The following is a 21,416-nucleotide window of genomic DNA, read 5'->3' on the forward strand; positions in this document are numbered from 1 at the left end:
ACAATGCCAAAAAGCGTATAAATTATCCGCTCATCAATTCTCTTTCTTGCCTCTTGGAGTGGTTTGTTTTCCCTTAGGAGCCATGATATTAGTGGGTATTGGCTTAGTGATCATGGATAAACACACCAAACTTAGAGGTTTGCTTGTCCTCAAGCAAAAGAAAGGAAAGGAGAGGGATAGAGGGAGAGCCAAGTTCGAATGATGGAGAAGAGGACGGAGGCCGAATGCGGATTTAAAGTGAGGGGGGTGGGTTTTCGAAAATTTTTGAAAAAGATAGGATAGAAGATATGATTTGTAAAAGATAAGTATGATAGGAAAAATATGTAATTTAAAATTGAAAAGATATGAAAGATATTTGAAAAAGATAAATCTGAATTTTGAAAAGAAGATATGATGATTAAAAAAGATTTGAGAAGAATTTAAAAAGATTTGAAAAGAATTCAAAAAGATCAATGAGTTTTGAAAAAGGTTTGAAAAGATATTGAAGAAAAATTAAGAAATATGTTTAGGATTAAAATTTTTCGAAATTGAAGTTGAAAGATGAGAGTTTGTAACATGTTTATGCAAGAAATCATGAATTGAAACATGAAAAATGGAAAAAATTTGAAGTGAAAATGAAGTTACCCTCTCCCGATAATCCTGGCGTTAAATGCCCAACTGCTGCATGTTTTGGGCGCTTAGCACCCATCTGTAGCTTCTGGCTGCCGTTAAACGCCAGAAAATCCTTTATCACTGGGCGTTTTTCTGAACGCCAAGGATGCTGCAAATCTGGCGTTAAACGCCCAGAATGGTATCCATTCTGGCGTTTAATGCCCAAATGGCTATCCCTACTGGCGTTAAACGCCCAAAATAGCTTTTACTGGCGTTTTCATGCCAGTGAGCTTTTTTTTGCTGTTTTATCCTCTGAATCCTTCTGTAACTCTGTGAACTCATGCAATTTATGCTTTACCTTGAAGATAATTAATATGAACTCGTAAAATGATCATTTAATTAACAAATAAGCTTTGTTAATGGCTGGGTTGCCTCCCTGTAAGCGCTTCTTTATTGTCTTTAGCTAGACTATTACTGAGCTTTAATCAAGTCTCAGTTTTGAGCATTCTTGCTCAAAATTGCTTTCAAGATAATGGTTGACTCTCTGTCCATTAACAATGAATTTTTTGTTAGAGTCATTATCCTGAAGCTCTAGATATCCATATGGTGATACACCTGTAATCACATATGGTCCTCTCCACCGGGATTTCAACATCATGGGGAATAATCTAAGCCTAGAATTAAACAGCAGAACTTTCTTCCCTGGCTCAAAGACTCTGGACGACAGCTTCTTATCATGCCATCTTTTTGCTTTCTCTTTGTAAAGTTTTGCATTTTCAAAAGCATTAAGTTTGAATTCCTCTAGCTCATTTAACTGGAGCAATCATTTTTCTCCAGCTAACTTGGCATTAAGGTTTAGGAATCTGGTTGCCCAATAAGCCTTGTGTTCCAGTTCCACTGGCAAGTGACAGGCCTTTCCATACACAAGCTGGTATGGAGAGGTCCCTATGAGAGTCTTGAATGCTGTTCCGTATGCCCACAGAGCATCATCCAAGCTTCTTGCCCAATCCATTCTACGGTTAATCACAGTCCATTCCAAGATTCTTTTAAGTTCTCTATTAGAGACTTCAGCTGCCCATTTGTCTGTGGATGATATGGAGTTGCCACCCTATGGCTAACTCCATATCTAACCATAGCAGAGTAAAGCTGTTTATTGCAGAAATGAGCGCCCCCATCACTGATTAGTACTCTAGGGACACCAAATCTGCTGAAGATACGTTTCTGGAGAAATTTCAGCACTGTCTTAGTATCATTAGTGGGTGTTGCAATAGCCTCCACCCATTTGGATACATAATCCACTACCACCAGAATATAGGTGTTTGAGTATGACGATGGGAAAGGTCCCATGAAGTCCATACCCCATACATCAAACAACTCAATCTCCAAGATCCCTTGTAGAGGCATGGCATAACCGTGAGGCAGATTGCCAGATCTTTGGCAACTGTCACAATTACGTACAAACTCTCAGGAGTCTTTACAGAGAGTAGGCCAGTAGAAGCCACATTGGAGGACTCTCGTGGCTGTTCGCTCACATCCAAAATGTCCTTTATACTGTGATCCATGGCAATGCCTACTATACTCTTTAGGTATGAATCTCACAGATAGTACTTTGCATCTGAGATCAATTTCTTTTATTGCTGCCTACTATACTCAATCTCACAGCCTTGTAGTTTGCAATGTCTGCAAACCATGGTACTTCCTGGATGGCAAAGAGTTGCTCATCCGGAAAGGTTTCAGATATCTTAGTAAGAGGGAGGGACGCCCCTTCTACTGGTTCTATTCGGGACAGGTGATCTGCTACTTGATTCTCTGTCCCTTTTCTTTTTCTTATTTCTATATCAAACTCTTGTAGAAGCAACACCCATCTTATGAGTCTAGGTTTTGAATCCTACTTTTTGAGTAGATATTTAAGAGCAGCATGGTCAGTGTACACAATCAATGGCATAAACCACTACAAGCAATTCCTTTTCTATGGTTGTGTAGTTCTTCTGCGCATCATTTAGAACACGACTGGCATAATAAATGACGTGCAGAAGCTTGTCATGCCTCTGTCGCAACACTGTACCAATGGCATGATCACTGGCATCACACATTAATTCAAATGGTAATGTCCAGTCTGGTGCAGAGATGACTAGTGCTGTGACCAGCTTAGCTTTCAGAGTCTCAAACACCTGCAGACACTCCTTATCAAAGATAAATAGTGTGTCAGCAGCTACCAGGTTACTCAGAGGTTTTGCAAGTTTTGAAAAATCCTTTATAAACCTTCTGTAGAATCCTGCATGCCCCAAAAAGCTTCTGATTGCCTTAACATTGGCAGGTGGTGGTAATTTTTCAATTACCTCCACCTTAGCTTGATCCACCTCTATTCCTTTGTCCGAAATTTTGTGCCCAAGGACAATTCCTTCAGTCACCATAAAGTGACATTCTTACCAATTTAAAATTAGGTTGGTCTCTTGGCACCTTTTTAAAACAAGTGCCAGATGGTCAAGACAGGAGCTGAATAAGTCTCCAAATACTGAGAAGTCATCTATAAAGACTTCCAGAAAATTTTCCACCATATTAGAGAAAATAGAGAGCATGCACCTTTGAAAGGTTGCAGGTGCATTACACAGACCAAATGGCATCCTTCTGTAAGCAAACACTCCAGATGGACATGTGAATGTTGTTTTCTCTTGATCCTGGGGATCTACTACAATCTGGTTGTAACCTGAATAGCCATCCAGAAAGCAGTAGTAATTATGACCTGCTAGTCTTTCTAGCATCTGGTCTATGAATGGTAAAGGAAAATGATCCTTTCTGGTGGCTATATTGAGTCTTCTGTAGTCAATACACATGCGCCACCCTGTAATTGTTCTTGTAGGAACCAGTTCATTCTTTTCATTATGAACCACTGTCATGCCTCCTTTCTTGGGGACAACTTGGACATGGCTCACCCAGGGGTTATCAGAAATAGGATAAATAATCCCAGCCTCTAGTAATTTAGTGACCTCCTTCTGCAGCACCTCCTTCATAGCTTGATTCAGCTGCCTCTGTGGTTGAACCACTGGCTTAGCATCATCCTCCAATAGGATCTTGTGCATGCATCTGGCTGGGCTAATGCCCTTAAGATCACTGATGGACCACCCAAGAGCTGTCTTGTGTGTCCCTAGCACTTGAATTAGTGCTTCCTCTTCCTATGGCTCTAAGGCAGAGCTTATGATTACAGTAAAAGTGTCACCTTCTCCGAGAAATGCATATTTCAGGGATGGTGGCAATGGTTTGAGCTCGGGTTTAGGAGGTTTCTCCCCTTTCTGAGGGGTTTTCAGAGGTTTTATTATTCTCTCTGATTCCTCCAAATCAGGCTGAACATCTTTAAAGATATTCTCTAGCTCTGACTCGAGACACTCAGCCATATTGATCTCCTCTACTAGGGAGTCAATAACATCAACACTCATGCAGTCATTTGATGTGTCTGGATGCTTCATTACTTCAACAGCATTCAGCCTGAACTCATCCTCATTGACTCTCAGGGTCACTTCCCTTTTTTCGACATCAATGAGGGTTCGTCCAGTTGCTAGGAAAGGTCTTCCTACGATGAGAGTTGCACTCTTGTGCTCCTCCATCTCTAGCACTACAAAATCAGTGGGGAATGCAAATGGCCCAACTGTGACAATCACATCCTCAATCATGCCTCATGGGTATTTAATGGAGCCATCAGCAAGTTGAAGATAGATCCTGGTTGGTTTGACTTCTTCTGCCAAGCCAAGCTTTCTGATAGTGGATGCAGGTACTAGGTTGATACTTGCCCCAAGATCACATAGAGCTCTCTTGGTACTAGTATGATGCCAGGGCATCTAGGCCATTTCGCTGACCTTTTCTTTACTGTTTTACGATAGTTTCATGCATTTTCTTAGTGAATAAGGCAAGTTTTGGATGAAATTACACTTACACCTTGATTCAAGCAACTTTTTGTGAACTTTGCATAATTTCATGAGTATTTTGCTAGAATTGCATGATAAATTGATGATGCATAATCTCATGACTTTTGCTAGAGCTTTGATGCACTTTAATTGCTTGATTTCAGGGCAAAGGAAGTAAGGAAGAACCACGTTAGTCTTCACGTTAACCTAGTTAACGTGAACACTAACGTGGAATGGTGAAAAGCTTGCAACGTTAATGAGAAAAGTGATCACCAATAATCTTGCGAAGCCATCCAAAGCTCACGTTACTTGCCACGTTAACTAAGTTAACGTGGTAGTTAACGTAGAAGAAAAAGGGTACTCCAACGTTAAGAGAAAATGTGAACACCAATAACGTTTTCGTCCAACGTTAGTGGTAAAAGTGAACACCACTAACATTGGAAAACTTGGCAATGATCCACCTTAAGAAATTTAACTTAGTTAACATGAACTCTAATGTGGAAGAGGAAAACAAAAGCCAACGTTAGTGACACTCACTTTTGTCACTAACGTTGGACCAACTAGCATTGCCTACGTTAATTTTCACGTTAAGACCATTAACGTGAAAGTTGATGTGGAGTTGAGATCAAAGAGCCAACGTTAGTGACACTCACTTTTGTCACTAACATTGGAAGATGGCATCACTACTACGTTAAGAGCCATGTTAACTTAGTTAATGTGAGTTCCAACGTAGAAAAATTGGGCATTTGGAGCGTTAGTGACAAAGGTGAGTGTCACTAACGCTCTCGAAGGTGAAACACACCTACGTTAAGAGTCACGTTAGCTATACTAACGTGAACTCTAACGTAGGAACAAAAGGCATCAAGCAAAGTTAATGGGAAAAGTGATTCCCACTAACGTTCGCGAAGTGGTACAAGCCAACGTTATTGGGAAAAGTGAGTCCCAATAACGTTGGCCAAAAATTGAAAAGGCAACGTTAGTGGTCACGTTAAGACCACTAACGTTGGAGTTAACGTGGGTATATAAGGTTGGAACGTTAGTGGAAAAAGTGAATACCATTAACGTTCTCGAACCCACAATGGCACTCAACGTTAATCTCACTAAAAACCCAAGCCTTAATTCATATTTCTCTGCAAGCTAGGCCCACTAAAGATGAGAACTGCTTCAACTCAAGATCCAGAGGCCACATCCAAGACTTGAAGAACACACTAGAAGATCAAGAGGAGTAGTATATATAAGAGTAGTTTTGAACTATAGAGAAGCTTGGCACTTTTGGGAACTACTCTCTATAGATTTACTTTTCTGCACTTTTAGCATGAATTCTTCTTTTCTGCCATTTTTCATTTGTAGAGCTATGAACAACTAAACCCCTTTTATTGGGTTAGGGAGCTCTGTTGTAATTTGATGGATCAATTATAGTCTTCATTCTTCTTCTTCTTTCTTTTCTCTTGATCTTACTAGAAAGCTTTCGATCTTAATTCAATTAGTTAGTTGTCTTGGAAAAGAAACTCTCCCTAATTGGATCTCCTTTGAGCCTTGGAAAAGGGATGAGGAGATCATGCTAGAAATGCTTTCTCATGTAGGACCAAATTGGGGTTTGGGCGGATATAGTGACATGTAATCCTCCCAATACTTTGATTTGGAAATACATGTGGTATAATCAGTGACCACACTTCATCTCTTCCCATGAGCAATTAAATCAAGGAATTGGGCAATTGTTCAAGCTTAGAGAGATTGGATTGCCAAGGAATTGGGATCCGATCACTTAAGATTGCCAAGGAGATCAATGAATGCATTGATTAAGGAAGAGATGAGAATGAACTTGATCCGGAGAATGCAACATCTCCTGAACCCAATGATTTCCCCATTTCTGATCTTACCCATTCTCTTTACTTTCTGCCATTTAATTTCATGCACATTACCCCAAATCCCCATTTAAGATTCTGCACTTTAATTTCTATTATTTACTTTCCAGTCATTTAATTTCCTACAAGTTCTCAATCTAAATTATGTTTAGCTCAATTAGCGTATTCTTCTAACTAAAGTTGCTTGACCAATCAATCCTTGTGGGATTCGACCTCACTCTATTTTGAGTTTTACTTGACGATAATTTGGTATACTTGCCGAAGGGAAATTTGTTGAGAGACAAGTTTTCATGCATCATAGTTCCCTCTATGTGCATGGTATCATAAAGCTTCTAGGATCCTTAAGCTTTTCTGGTAAGGTTTTCAAAATGACTGCACTGCATTCTTCAGTGAGGTAAACTTTTTCAGTTTCTCTCCAATCCTTCTTATGACTTAAGATCTCTTTCATGAACTTAGCATAAGAGGGTATTTGCTCAAGTGCTTCTGTAAATGGAATCTTTATTTCAAGAGTCCTGAGATAGTCTGCAAAGCAGGCAAATTACTTTTCCTGTTCCGCTTGGCAGAGTTTTTGAGGATAAGGAATTTTGGCTTTGTATTCCTCAACCTTAGTTGTTGCAGGTTTATTTCCTACAAAAGTGGTTGAAGAAGCCTTTTTAGAGGGGTTGCTATCAGCACTTGTATGTGTCTGATCCCCCACTGGCATTTGAATGCCAGGGTTGGAAGCTGGATTGGCATTGGACGCCAACTCCTTACCTGTTTTTGGCGTTTGAACGCAGAACTAAGCTTCCATTGGGCGTTTAATGCCAACTCCTTGCCTGTTTTTGGCGTTTGAACGCCAGAACTGAGCATGGGTTGGGCGTCTAACGCTAGCTTTTCACCCTTTTCTGGTGCTTGAGCGCCAGAATTATTCCTCTCTGGGCTCTTACTGTCCTCAGAGGAATTTTGGATAGCAGTTTGTTCATTTCTTGGCTTCCTGTTGCTTTGAAGTGAGGTATTTAATGTTTTCCCACTTCTTAATTGAACTGCTTGGCACTCTTCTATTATTTATTTTGATAACTGCTGTTTTGTTTGCTTCAACTGTACTTCCATATTCATATTAGCCATTCTTGTGTCTTGTAGTATCTCCTTGAATTCGGCTAGCTGTTTTGTTAGAAAATCTAATTGCTGATTGAATTCAGTAACTTATTCTGCAGGACTGAGTTCAGCAGTTACTGTTTTAGCCTCTTCTTTCATGGAAGACTCACTACTTAGATACAGATGCTGATTTCTGGAAACTGTATTAATGAGCTCTTGAGCTTCTTCAATTGTCTTTCTCATGTGTATAGATCCACCAGCTGAGTGGTATAAAGACATCTGAGCCTTCTGTATAAGCCCATAATAGAAGATGTCTAACTGCACTCACTCTAAAAACATTTCAAAGGGGTATTTTATTAGCATCTTTCTGTATCTCTCCCAGGCATCATAAAGAGATTTATTATCTCCTTGTTTAAAGCCTTAGATGTTCAGCCTTAGCTGTGTCATCCGTTTTGGAGGAAAATATTGATTGAGAAATTTTTCTAACAGCTGTTTCCATGTCCTTATGCTAGCCTTAGATTGGTTATTTAACCACCTCTTAGCTTGGTCTTTTACAGCAAATGAAAACAGTAATAATCTATAGACATCCTGATCTACTTCTTTATCATGTACTGTGTGAGCAATTTGTAAAAACTGTGTCAGAAACTCTGTAGGTTCTTCCTGTGGAAGACTGGAATACTGGCAACTTTGCTGCACCATGATAATGAGCTGAGGATTCAACTCAAAACTACTGACTCCGATGGAGGGTATACAGATACTACTCCCATATAAAGCAGTAGTGGGGTTAGCATATGACCCCAGAGTCCTTCTAGACTATTCATTTTCACTTAGGTCCATGATGGAGAAAGGGAGATGATGTGAATTAGAGATTCAACTAGTATTATTAAAAATATATTTTTAAATTTTTTTTGAAATAATAATAATAATAATAATTGGAAACTAGAATAATTAATAAAATAAAAAAAGGTTTTTGAAAATTTTTGATGAGGCTTTTCAAAAAATTGAAGAGAGAGAAAGTAGTTAGGAAGTTTTGAAAAAGATATGATTTTAAAATTTTAAAGATTGAAACTTTCTTAACAAGAAAATACCAAACTTAAAATTTTTCAATCAAAATAATAAATTAGGACCCAAAATTCAAAAATTATATAAAAAGAAAGAAAAAGATTTTGAAAATCAATTTTTAAATTTTTTTTTTGAATTTTATGATGAAAGAGAAAAGCACACAAAAGACACAAGACTTAAAACTTTTAGATCTAATGCTCCTTGTTTTCGAAAATTTTGGAGGGAAAACACCAAGAAACACCAAACTTAAAAATTTTAAGATCAAAACACAAAGAAGACTCAAGAACACTTTGAAGACTCACAACAACAACAAGAACATGAATATAGAATACCAAACTTAAAATTTTTAGAAAACCACAATAAAATTTTCGAAAACTAAAGGAAAATTAACAAGAGAACACCAAACTTAAAAATTGACACAAGATTTAATCAAAGAGAAATTATTTTTTAAAAAGTTTTAAAAGGAAGATAGCCAATTACTAAGAACATAAGCACAACACTCTAGCCAATTGAGCTATAAATTTAACATGTTTTAATAAGGTATTTAATAAATAAAATATTTTTTTATTAGAAAACTGATATTTTGAAAAAGCACAAGAAAAACAATAAAAGATACAGAACAAGAGAAACTAAAGATCAAACAAGAAAAATTGACAAGAACAACTTGAAGATCAAAGAAGAACAAAGAACATGCAATTCGAAAATTGAAAGACAAAGAAAAGCATGCAATTGACACCAAACTTAAAACATGACACTAAACTCACAGAAAAACTAAAAATTAATAAAGAAAAATAATATTTTTGAAAAATTTTTGAAAAGAAAATAAAAGACTCTGACCCAATAGACAAAATTTTCCTAATCTAAGCAACAAGATTCACCGTCAGTTGCTCAAACTCGAACAATCCCCGGCTACGGTGCCAAAAACTTGGTGCACAAAATTGGAAATCACAATTCTTCACAACTCTGCACAACTAACCAGCAAGTGCACTAGGTCGTCCAAGTAATACCTTACGTGAGTAAGGGTCGAATCCCATGGGATTGTCGGCTTGAAGCAAGCTATGGTTATCTTGTAACTCTTAGACAAGATAATAATAATTCTCAGTTTTGATTGGTAGTAAACAAAAAGCATGGATTAAATAAAACTTGTTATGTAGTAATGGAGAATATATTGGAGTTTTGGAGATGCTTTGTCTTCTGAATCTATGCTTTCCCCCTGTCTTCTTCTTCACGCACGCAAGGTTCCTCTTATGGCAAGTCGTGTGTTGGGGGATCACTGTTGTCAATGGCTACCATCCGTCCTCTCAGTGAAAATGGTCCAGGTGCACTGTCACCGCACGGCTAATCATCTGTCGGTTCTCACTCATGCTAGAATAGGATCCATTAATCCTTTTACGTATGTCAGTACGCCCAACCCTTGTGAGTTTGAAGCTCGTCACAATCATTCAATCCCTGGATCCTACTCGGAATACCACAGACAAGGTTTAGACCTTCTGGATTCTCAAGAATGTTGCCAATGGATTCCAGCTTATCCCATGAAGATTCTGATTAAGGAATCTAAGAGATACTCATTCAATCTAATGTAGAACGGAGGTGGTTGTGAGGCACGCGTTCATAGGTTGAGAATGGTGATGAGTGTCACAGATCATCACATTCATCATATTGAAGTGCGAATGAATATCTTAGATAGAAACAAGCGTGTTGAATGAAAAACATAAATAATTGCATTAATTCATCGAGACACAGTAGAGCTCCTCACCCCCAACAATGGAGTTTAGAGACTCATGCCGTCAAAAATACAAAGTTCAGATCTAAAATGTCATGAGGTACAAAATAAATCTCTAAAAGTTGTTTAAATACCAAACTAGTAACCTAGGTTTACAGAAAATAAGTAAACTGAGATAGATAGTGCAGAAGTCTACTTCTGGGGCCCACTTGGTGTGTGCTGGGGCTGAGCTTTTAGCTTTACATGTGCATAGGCTATTTCTGGAGTTAGACGCCAGGTTGTAACCTGTTTTGGGCGTTTAACTCCAACTTGTAACTTGTTTCTGGCGTTTAACGCCAGAATGGAACATGAACTATTATATATTCCTGGAAAGCCCTGGATGTCTACTGTCTAACCCAATTGAGAGCGCGCCAATTGGACTCCTGTAGCTCCAAAAAATCCATTCCGAGTGCAGGGAGGTCAAAATCCAACAGCATCAGCAGTCCTTTTTTAGCCTGAATCAGATTTTTGCTCAGATCCCTCAATTTCAGCCAGAAAATACCTGAAATCACAGAAAAGCACACAAACTCATAGTAAAGTCCAAAAATATGAATTTTGCCTAAAAAATACTAAAAATATACTAAAAACTAACTAGAACATACTAAAAACTACATGAAAATACCCCCAAAAAGCGTATAAAATATCTGCTCATCATATATCCCATGGGGATGGACAAGAGGTGCTTTGGCAATGTCATGGGTTTGCATATGGAGGCCATTTTAGTGGAGAAAGAACAGCAGCCAAGGTGCTCCAATGTGGATTCTACTGGCCAAGCATTTTCAAGGATGCAAAGGACTTGGTGTCAAGATGTGATGAGTGCCAAAAGGCTGGCAATCTACCCAAGAATAATGAAATGCCACAGAGATTTATAATAGAGTTAGAATTATTTGATGTATGGGGGATTGACTTTTTGGGGCCTTTTCCATCATCCTACTCAAATAGTTATATATTTGTAGCTGTAGATTATGTGTCAAAATGTGTAGAGGCTATTGCCACTGCGACAAATGACAACAAGGTCGTAATGAGCTTCTTAAGAAGGAAACATTTCAGCAGGTTTAGGGTTCCCAGGGCACTCATTAGTGATGGAGGAACACATTTCTGCAATAAACAACTAGAGGCACTCCTTCTTAAATATGGAGTCAAGCACAAGGTGGCAACTCCTTATCATCCGCAGACCAACAGGCAAGCAGAGATTTCCAACAGGGAGCTAAAAAGGATTCCTAAAAAAACTGTTAGAAGCTCAAGGAAGGACTGGTCTAAGAAGCTAGACGATGTTTTATGGGCCTACAGAACAACCTTCAAGACCCCTATTTGGATGTCTCCATACCAATTGGTATTTGGCAAGGCTTGCCATTTGCTAGTTGGCTTGCACATAGAGCATTCTGGGCTCTAAAACTATTGAACTTTGATGAGCAAGTTGCTGGAAAAAAGAGACTAAGGCAACTCAACGAGCTGAAGGAATTTAGGAGCCAAGCATATGAGAATGCAAAGATTTACAAAGAGAGCACAAAATGGTGGCATGATCAAAAGATAGCAAGGAGAGAGTTTACTGAAGGACAAAAGGTGTTATTGTATAATTCCAGACTTAAGTTCTTCCCTGGGAAGCTTAAGTCTAGATGGTCAAGACCCTTCACCATCATTAAAGTGTACCCCTATGGTCAGGTGAAACTTATGGAGGACAAAACACAAAGAACCTTCACTGCAAATGGCCATTGACTCAAGCATTACCTGGGGGACTTACTGGATGAAAGGAGAGTGAGCTACCACCTCAACTGAAAAAGAAAGAACATCAAGCTAGTGACGTTAAAGAAGCGCTAGTTGGGAGGCACCCCAACACTTTATATTTTTTGATTTATTGCTTTCTTAGAAGTAGTTTGTGAATATTAGCTTAGAAAGTTCAATTTCAATTTCGATAATTAGGATAGCTTTATGAATTAATTTGTCTCCTATTTCTGGAAATGCAACTTGATGAAGGCATTTATTGATGATGAGTAATTGGGCTAAGAACTAGCTAAAAAGCTAAGTTTGGTGTGGCCACTCACCTACTTAATCTAAGCTTACCACCATTTGGATAAACTAAATTTTGAAGAGTAAGCCCAGAGATTAAATTTGGTGTGGCCACCACCATATGAGGATCACTTAACAAGCCCAATGCTACTCAATTTGAAAGCATTTAATATATTGGTGGAGGCTTGAATGTGAATTTTAATGTGTTCAAGGGAGATTAGAAGCAACAGAATGTGAAAGAATTGGAATTACTTCTTTCCCATGAACACTTTAAAAACCCAATGATGAACCCAATTTATTGAGATGCAAATGAATTAAGTTTGGTGTCCCAAGGGACACCCATCAGTTGCAAATCCATTCACTAGCATTAAAAAGGAATGTGGAGGATTATATTGTCATTACTCAAAGGGTTTCGGTTTCATTTTCAAGAGATTGAATGGGGCCCACTTGGTTGACAGCAAAGAGCTCAACATACACAGAGGGCACAGTGGGATAAGGATTGGCACCTCTTCCCACATTAGGCGCCACTCCCCAAGTTGGGAAACATTGAATTATTTTCCTTTCCCACTATTCGAACCACACACTCACCCCTATAAAAACCTCACTTCCAATTTCCCTCCCACTTCAAACCCCATCCCACACATGAAAGAAACTCACACAGACCTTTCTTTCTCTCTTTTCTTTTCTCTTTTCATCCCATTTCTCTCTATCTTTCTACTTGATTGGGACAATCAAGTCCTAAGTTTGGTGTTGGAGCAAAACTTTTGTTTTTCTTGTGTTTCTTTGTAACACTCTATTACTATTTTAGAACCTTTAAACACTCTCTCTCTCTCCACCCAATGGCACCACCAAAGTCCTCAGCCTCAAAGAAAAGAAAGACCAAAGAACCAACTTCCGGTTCCTCAAGCTCAACCTTCAATGAATACAAATTCCTCTCCGCATTCAACCAAAATCAATTCTATGGTTGGGTGAGTGAGAGGGAGATCATCCCAAAGGTTGGTTTCCAACTGGGAAGGAATGAGTACCATGAGATCAACATTGAGATTAACAACAGGGGCTGGGCACTCTTCTGCAACCCACCAAGGAAAGAGGTGGAAGGCGTGGTAAGGGAATTTTATGCCAATGTCGTGCCACAACTAAGGCAAGCTTATGGGTACATTAGCTATGTGAGAGGGAAGTTGATGAGCGGATAATTTGTACGCTTTTTGGCATTGTTTTTAGTATGTTTTTAGTATGATCTAGTTAGTTTTTAGTATATTTTTATTAGTTTTTAGTTAAAATTCACTTTTCTAGACTTTACTATGAGTTTGTGTGTTTTTCTGTGATTTCAGGTATTTTCTGGCTGAAATTGAGGGACCTGAGCAAAAATCTGACTCAGAGACTAAAAAGGACTGCAGATGCTGTTGGATTCTGACCTTCCTGCACTCGAAGTGGATTTTCTGGAGCTACAGAAGTCCAATTGGCGCGCTCTCAACGGCGTTGGAAAGTAGACATCCTGGGCTTTCCAGCAATATATGATAGTTCATACTTTGCCCAAGATTTGATGGCCCAAACCGGCGTTTAAAGTCACCCTCAGTATTCCAAGCGTTAAACGCCGGAACTGGCACCAAAGTGGGAGTTAAACGCCCAAACTGGCACAAAAGCTGGCGTTTAACTCCAAGAAGAGTCTCTACACGAAAATGCTTCAATGCTCAGCCCAAGCACACACCAAGTGGGCCCGGAAGAGGATTTTTATGTCATTTACTCATCTCTGTAAACCCTAGGCTACTAGTTCTCTATATATAGGACCTTTTACTATTGTATTTTCATCTTTGGACATCTAGTTCTTAGATCATTGGGAGGCTGGCCTCACGGCCATGCCTAGACCTTGTTCTTATGTATTTTCAACGGTGGAGTTTCTAAACACCATAGATTAAGGTGTGGAGCTCTGCTGTACCTCGAGTATTAATGCAATTACTATTGTTCTTCTATTCAATTCCGCTTGTTCTTGTTCTAAGATATCACTTGTTCTTCAACTTGATGAATGTGATGATCCGTGACACTCATCATCATTCTCACCTATGAATGTGTGCCTGACAACCACCTCCGTTCTACTTTAGATTGGGTGGATATCTCTTGGATTCTTTAACCGGAATCTTCGTGGTATAGGCTAGAACTGATGGCGGCATTCAAGAAAATCCGAAAGGTCTAAACCTTGTCTGTGGTATTCTGAGTAGGATTCAATGATTGAATGACTGTGACGAGCTTCAAACTCCTGAGGGCGGGGTGTTAGTGACAGACGCAAAAGAATCACTGGATTCTATTCCGGCCTGATTGAGAACCGACAGATGGATAGTCGTGCCGTGACAGGGTGCGTTGAACATTTCCACTGAGAGGATGGGAGGTAGCCACTGACAACGGTGAAACCCTTGCATACAGCTTGCCATGGAAAGGAGTAAGAAGGATTGGATGAAGACAGCAGGAAATCAGAGAGACGGAAGGGACCAAGCATCTTCATACGCTTATCTGAAATTCCCACCAATGAATTACATAAGTATCTCTATCTTTATCTTTATGTTTTCTATATCATCATTCATATCCATTTGAGTCTGCCTGACTAAGATTTACAAGGTGACCATAGCTTGCTTCATACCAACAATCTCTGTGGGATCGACCCTTACTCGCGTAAGGTTTATTACTTGGACGACCCAGTACACTTGCTGGTTAGTTGTGCGAAGTTGTGTTTATGCCATGGTATTGAACACCAAGTTTTTGGATTCATCACCGGGGATTATTTGTGTTGTGAAAAGTATTGATCACAATTTCATGCACCAAGTTTTTGGCGCCGTTGCCGGGGATTATTGAGTTTGGACAACTGACAGTTCATCTTGTTGCTTAGATTAGGTATTTTTTCTTCAGAGTTCTTAAGAATGAATTCTAGTGTTTCAAGGTGATGTTCTTATCATCATCAAAGCTGATTGATTTTCATCAATTTAGCTCTTGAATGCAATGTCCTGCTGAAGCTTGTTCAGCCATGTCTAATTTCTTTAGACTAAAGCTTTAGACTAACATTGCATGATTCCTGGAATTCTCATTAAGAATTTTGATACCTTTATTTTCTTTTTCCACTTAATTTTTGAAAAATCCAAAAAATTTTTTACAAAATCATAAAAACAAAAAAATATTTTATGTTTCTTGTTTGAGTCTAGAGTCTCATGTTAAGTTTGGTGTCAATTGCATGTTGCTGTTCTTTTTGCATTCATGCATGTATCTTCATTAATCTTCAAGTTGTTCTTGATGATTTCATTGCTCTGATTTTTAAATTCTCTTGACTTGAGTGTTTATGTGTCTCATATGCATTCTCATTTTGTTAGTGTCAGTAGTATACAAACTGCTAAGTTTGGTGTCTTGCATGCATTGTTATTTGATTTTAGTTACATTTTGATTATTAAAAATCCAAAAATATTTTTAATTTGTGTCTTTTCAAGTCAATAATACAGAGAATTGAAGATTCAAAACATACAGCAGAGGAATTATACAGAAAAAGCTGGGCGTTCAAAACGCCCAGTGAAGAAGGACAGACTGGCGTTTAAACGCCAGCCAGGGTGCCTGGTTGGGCGTTTAACGCCCAAAAGGGTAGAGTTTTGGGCGTTAAACGCCAGAATGTGCACCATTCTGGGCGTTTAACGCCAGGATGGCACAAGAGGGAAGATTTTTGTTTTCAATGCAAATTTTTTTTAAGTTTTCAAAATCTTTTCAAAATCAAATCTTTTTCAAATCATATCTTTTCAATCAAATCTTTTTCAAATTCAATTTCTTTCTATTTTCAAAGATACTTGCTATCAATTAATGATTTGATTCAACATTTCAAGTATGTTGCCTTTTCTGTTGAGAAAGGTTTAATGTTTGAATCATATCTTTTCTTGATAGCCAAGTCATTAATTTTCAAAATCAAATTTGTTTAAATGTTTTTCAAATCATATCTTCTCAATCACATCTTTTTAAAACCAATCATATCTTCTTAACCACATCTTTTTCAAAATAACTTTCAATCAAATCTTTTTTATTTCTAATTTCAAATTCTTTTTCAAAAATCCCTTGATTTCTTTCCCACTTTTATTTTCGAAAATCAATTAGTGTTTTTCAAAATGTTTTCAAAATCTTTTACTTGATTTTCGAAAATTACTTCCCCTCTTCTCACATCCTTCTATTTATGGACTAACACTATTCCTTAATGCAAAATTCGAACTCCATCTTCTTTGATAAGTTCGAATTTTCTACTTCTGCCTTCCATTTTTCTTTTCCTCTGACACCTCAAGGAATCTCTATACTGTGACATAGAGGATTCCACATTTTCTTGTTCTCTTCGCTTTCTTATGAGCAGGAGCAAGGACAAAAGCATTCTTGTTGAGGCTGATCCTGAACCTGAAAGGACCTTGAAGCGAAAGCTAAGAGAAGCCAAGGCACAACTCTCTGTAGAGGACCTAACAGAAATCTTCAAAGAAGAAGAACCCATGGCAGCCGAAAACAACAACAATGCCAACAATGCAAGGAAGGTGCTAGGTGACTTTACTGCACCTACTCCCGACTTCTATGGGAGAAGCATCTCTATCCCTGCCATTGGAGCAAACAACTTTGAGCTTAAGCCTCAATTAGTTTCTCTAATGCAACAGAATTGCAAGTTCCATGGACTTCCATTGGAAGATCCTCATAAGTTTTTAGCTGAGTTCTTGCAAATCTGTGACACTGTCAAGACTAATGGGGTTGACCCTGAGGTCTACAGACTTATGCTATTCCCTTTTGCTGTAAGAGACAGAGCTAGAATATGGTTGGACTCACAACCTAAAGAAAGCCTGAACTCTTGGGAAAAGCTAGTCAATGCCTTCTTGGCAAAGTTCTTTCCACCTCAAAAATTGAGTAAGCTTAGAGTGGAAGTCCAAACCTTCAGACAGAAGGAAGGAGAATCCCTCTATGAAGCTTGGGAAAGATACAAACAATTAATCAGAAAGTGTCCCACTGATATGCTTTCTGAATGGAGCATCATTGGAATTTTCTATGATGGTCTCTCTGAACTATCCAAGATGTCTTTGGATAGCTCTGCTGGAGGATCTCTTCATCTGAAGAAGACGCCTACAGAAGCTCAAGAGCTGATTGAAATGGTTGCAAATAACCAATTCATGTACACTTCTGAAAGGAATCCTGTGAACAATGGGACCAATCAGAAGAAAGGAGTTCTTGAGATTGACACTCTGAATGCCATATTGGCTCAGAACAAAATATTGACTCAGCAAGTCAATATGATTTCTCAAAGTCTGTCTGGAATGCAAAATGCACCAGGTAGTACTAAGGAGGCTTCATCTGAAGAAGAAGCTTATGATCCTGAGAACCCTTCAATAGAAGAGGTGAATTACATGGAAGAACCCTATGGAAACACCTATAATCCTTCATGGAGAAATCATCCAAATCTCTCATGGAAGGATCAACAGAGACCTCAACAAGGTTTCAACAACAATAATGGTGGAAGAAACAGGTTTAGCAATAGCAAGCCTTTTCCATCATCTTCTCAGCAACAGACAGAGAGTTCTAAGCAGAATACCTCTGACTTAGCAACCATGGTCTCTGATCTAATCAAAACCACTCAAAGTTTCATGACTGAAACAAGGTCCTCCATTAGAAACTTGGAGGGACAAGTGGGTCAGCTGAGCAAGAAAATTACTGAACTCCCTCCTAGTACTCTTCCAAGCAATACAGAAGAAAATCCAAAAGGAGAGTGCAAGGCCATCAACATGGCCGAATTTGGAGAGGAGGAAGAGGCAGTGAACGCCACTGAGGAAGACCTCAATGGACGTCCACTGGCCTCCAATGAGTTTCCCCAATGAGGAACCATGGGAATCTGAGGCTCAAAATGAGACCATAGAGATTCCATTGAATTTACTTCTGCCATTCATGAGCTCTGATGAGTATTCTTCCTCTGAAGAGGATGAGTATGTCACTGAAGAGCAAGTTGCTAAATACCTTGGAGCAATCATGAAGCTGAATGACAAGTTATTTGGTAATGAGACTTGGGAGGATGAACCCCCTTTGCTCACCAAGGAACTGGATGACTTGTCTAGGCAGAAACTGCCTCAAAAGAGACAGGATCCTGGGAAGTTTTCAATACCTTGTACCATAGGCACCATGACCTTCAAGAAGGCCTTGTGTGACCTAGGGTCAAGTGTAAACCTCATGCCTCTCTCTGTAATGGAGAAGCTAGGGATCTTTGAGGTGCAAGCTGCAAAAATCTCACTAGAGATGGCAGACAACTTAAGAAAACAAGCTCATGGACTTGTAGAGGATGTTCTGGTAAAAGTTGAAGACCATTACATCCCTGCTGATTTTATAGTCCTAGAGATTGGGAAGTGCATGGATGAATCCATCATCCTTGGCAGACCCTTCCTAGCCACAGCAAAGGCTGTGATTGATGTTGATAGAGGAGAATTGATCATTCAAGTGAATGAAGAATCCTTTGTGTTTAAGGCTCAAGGATATCCCTCTGTCACCATGGAGAGGAAGCATGAAGAGCTTCTCTCAAAACAGAGTCAAACAGAGCCCCCACTGTCAAACTCTAAGTTTGGTGTTGGGAGGCCACAACCAACTTCTAAGTTTGGTATTGAACCCCCACATTCAAACTCTAAGTTTGGTGTTGGGAGGTTCCAACATTGCTCTGAGCATCTCTGAGGCTCCATGAGAGCCCTCTGTCAAGCAACTGACATTAAAGAAGCGCTTGTTGGGAGGCAACCCAATGTTATATTTTATTTATTTTCTTTTGTTATTTTATGTTTTCTGTAGGTTGATGATCATGAGAAGTCACAAAATCAATTGAAAAAGCAAAAACAGAATGAAAAACAGAAAGAAAAATAGCACACCCTGGAGGAAGATCCTGCTGGCGTTTAAACGCCAGTAAGGTTAGCAGATGGGTGTTTAACGCCCAGTCTGGCACCATTCTGGGCGTTTAACGCCAGAAAGGGGCACCAGACTGGCGTTAAATGCCAGTAAGGGCAAGAACTTGGCGTTAAACGCCAGAAATGGGCACCAGCCCGGCGTTTAACGCCAGATTTGGCACAAAGAGCAAATTTGCTCGCCACTTGGTGCAGGGATGACTTTTCCTTGACACCTCAGGATCTGTGGACCCCACAGGATCCCCGCCTACCCCACCACTCTCTCTTCTTCACCTATTCACCAATCACCTCAACTCCTCTTCCCCAAAAACCCTTCACCTATCAAATCCCATCTTTCTCTTCACCACTCACATCCATCCTTCATAAAACCCCACCTACCTCACCATTCAAATTCAAACCACTTTCCCACCCAAACCCTCCCATAGATGACCGAACCATCACCCTCCCCCCACTCCTATATAAACCCATCTTCACTCCTTCATTTTCCCACAACATAAACACTCTTTCTCCTCCTTTGGCCGAACCACAAAGCCTTCCCCATCTCCTTCATTTCTTCTTCTTCTACTCTCTTCTTTCTTCTTTTGCTCGAGGACGAGCAAACCTTTTAAGTTTGGTGTGGTAAAAGCATTGCTTTTTGTTTTTCCATAACCATTTATGGCATCCAAGGCCGGAGAAACCTCTAGAAAGAGGAAAGGGAAGGCAACAGCTTCCACCTCCGAGTCATGGGAGATGGAAAGATTCATCTCAAGGGTGCATCAAGACCACTTCTATGAAGTTGTGGCCTTGAAGAAGGTGATCCCCGAGATCCCTTTCAAACTAAAAAAGGGTCAACTTTGATCAAAGGTTGGACCAAGTCCTCATAAACATTTGTGAAGAGGGCGCTCAATGGAAGAGAAACTCAAGAGGGAAGCCGGTTCAACTGAGAAGGCATGACCTCAAGCCCATCACTAAGAAAAGGATGGAGCAAGCATGAGGAAATTCCTCCTCATAAAATCCCTGAGATGCCTCAAGGGATGCACTTTCCTCCACAAAACTATTGGGAGCAACTAAACACCTCCCTAGGAGAATTGAGTTCCAACATGGGACAACTAAGGGTGGAGCACCAAGAACACTCTGTTCTCCTCCATGAAATTAGAGAAGATCAAAGAATCATAAGAGAGGAGCAACAAAGACAAGGAAGAGACATTGAGGAGCTCAAGCACTCCATAAGATCTTCAAGAGGAAGAACAAGCCGCCATCACTAAGGTGGACCCGTTCCTTAATTTCCTTGTTCTTTATTTTCCTGTTTTTCGAATTTTAGTGCTTATGTTTGTCTATGTTTGTGTCTTGTGATCATTAGTGTCTTAGTGTCTATGCTTTAAAGTTATGAATGTCCTATGAATCCACCACCTCTCTTAAATGAAAAATGTTCTTAATTGAAAAAGAAAAGAATTGCATGAATTTTGAATTTTATAACAGTTTAATTATTTTGATGTGGTGGCAATACTTTTGTTTTCTGAATGTATGCTTAAACAGTGCATATGTCTTTTGAATTTGTGGTTCATGAATGTTGGCTCTTGAAAGAATGATGAAAAAGGAGACATGTTACTGAGGATCTGAAAAATCATAAAAATGATTCTTGAAGCAAGAAAAAGCAGTGAATACAAAAAAAAATTCGAAAAAAAAGAAAAAAAAGAAAGAAAAAGAAAGAAATAAAGTTGTGATCCAAGGCAAAAAGAGTGTGCTTAAGAACCCTGGACACCTCTAGTTGGGGACTCTAGCAAAGCTGAGTCACAATCTGAAAGGGTTCACCTAATTATGTGTCTGTGGCATGTATGTATCCGGTGGTAATACTGGAAGACAGAGTGCTTTGGGCCACGGCCAAGACTCAATAAGTAGCTGTGTTCAAGAATCATCATACTTAACTAGGAGAATCAATGACACTATCTGGATTCTGAGTTCCTAAAGAAGCCAATCATTCTGAATTTCAAAGGATAGAGTGAGATGCCAAAACTGTTCAGAGGCAAAAAGCTAAAAGCCCCGGTCATCTAATTAATACTGATCTTCATAGATGTTTTTGGAATTCATTGCATATTCTCTTCTTTTTATCTTGTTTGATTTTCAGTTGCTTGAGGACAAGCAACAATTTAAGTTTGGTGTTGTGATGAGCGGATAATTTGTACGCTTTTTGGCATTGTTTTTAGTATGTTTTTAGTATGATCTAGTTAGTTTTTAGTATATTTTTATTATTTTTTAGTTA

General features: G+C 39.1%; 1 non-coding gene across 1 annotated transcript; it reads right to left on the bottom strand.

Moving 5' to 3' along the window:
- Positions 1 to 17,158: 17,158 nt before the first annotated feature.
- On the bottom strand, positions 17,159 to 17,266 carry LOC112713543 (small nucleolar RNA R71). Its single transcript, XR_003158515.1, has one exon. It is a non-coding gene; the product is annotated as a small nucleolar RNA R71 (small nucleolar RNA).
- Between the last annotated feature and the right edge of the window lie 4,150 nt (positions 17,267 to 21,416).

Source organism: Arachis hypogaea, chromosome 9 (assembly GCF_003086295.3).
Source record: "Arachis hypogaea cultivar Tifrunner chromosome 9, arahy.Tifrunner.gnm2.J5K5, whole genome shotgun sequence".
NCBI classification, from domain to species: domain Eukaryota; kingdom Viridiplantae; phylum Streptophyta; class Magnoliopsida; order Fabales; family Fabaceae; genus Arachis; species Arachis hypogaea.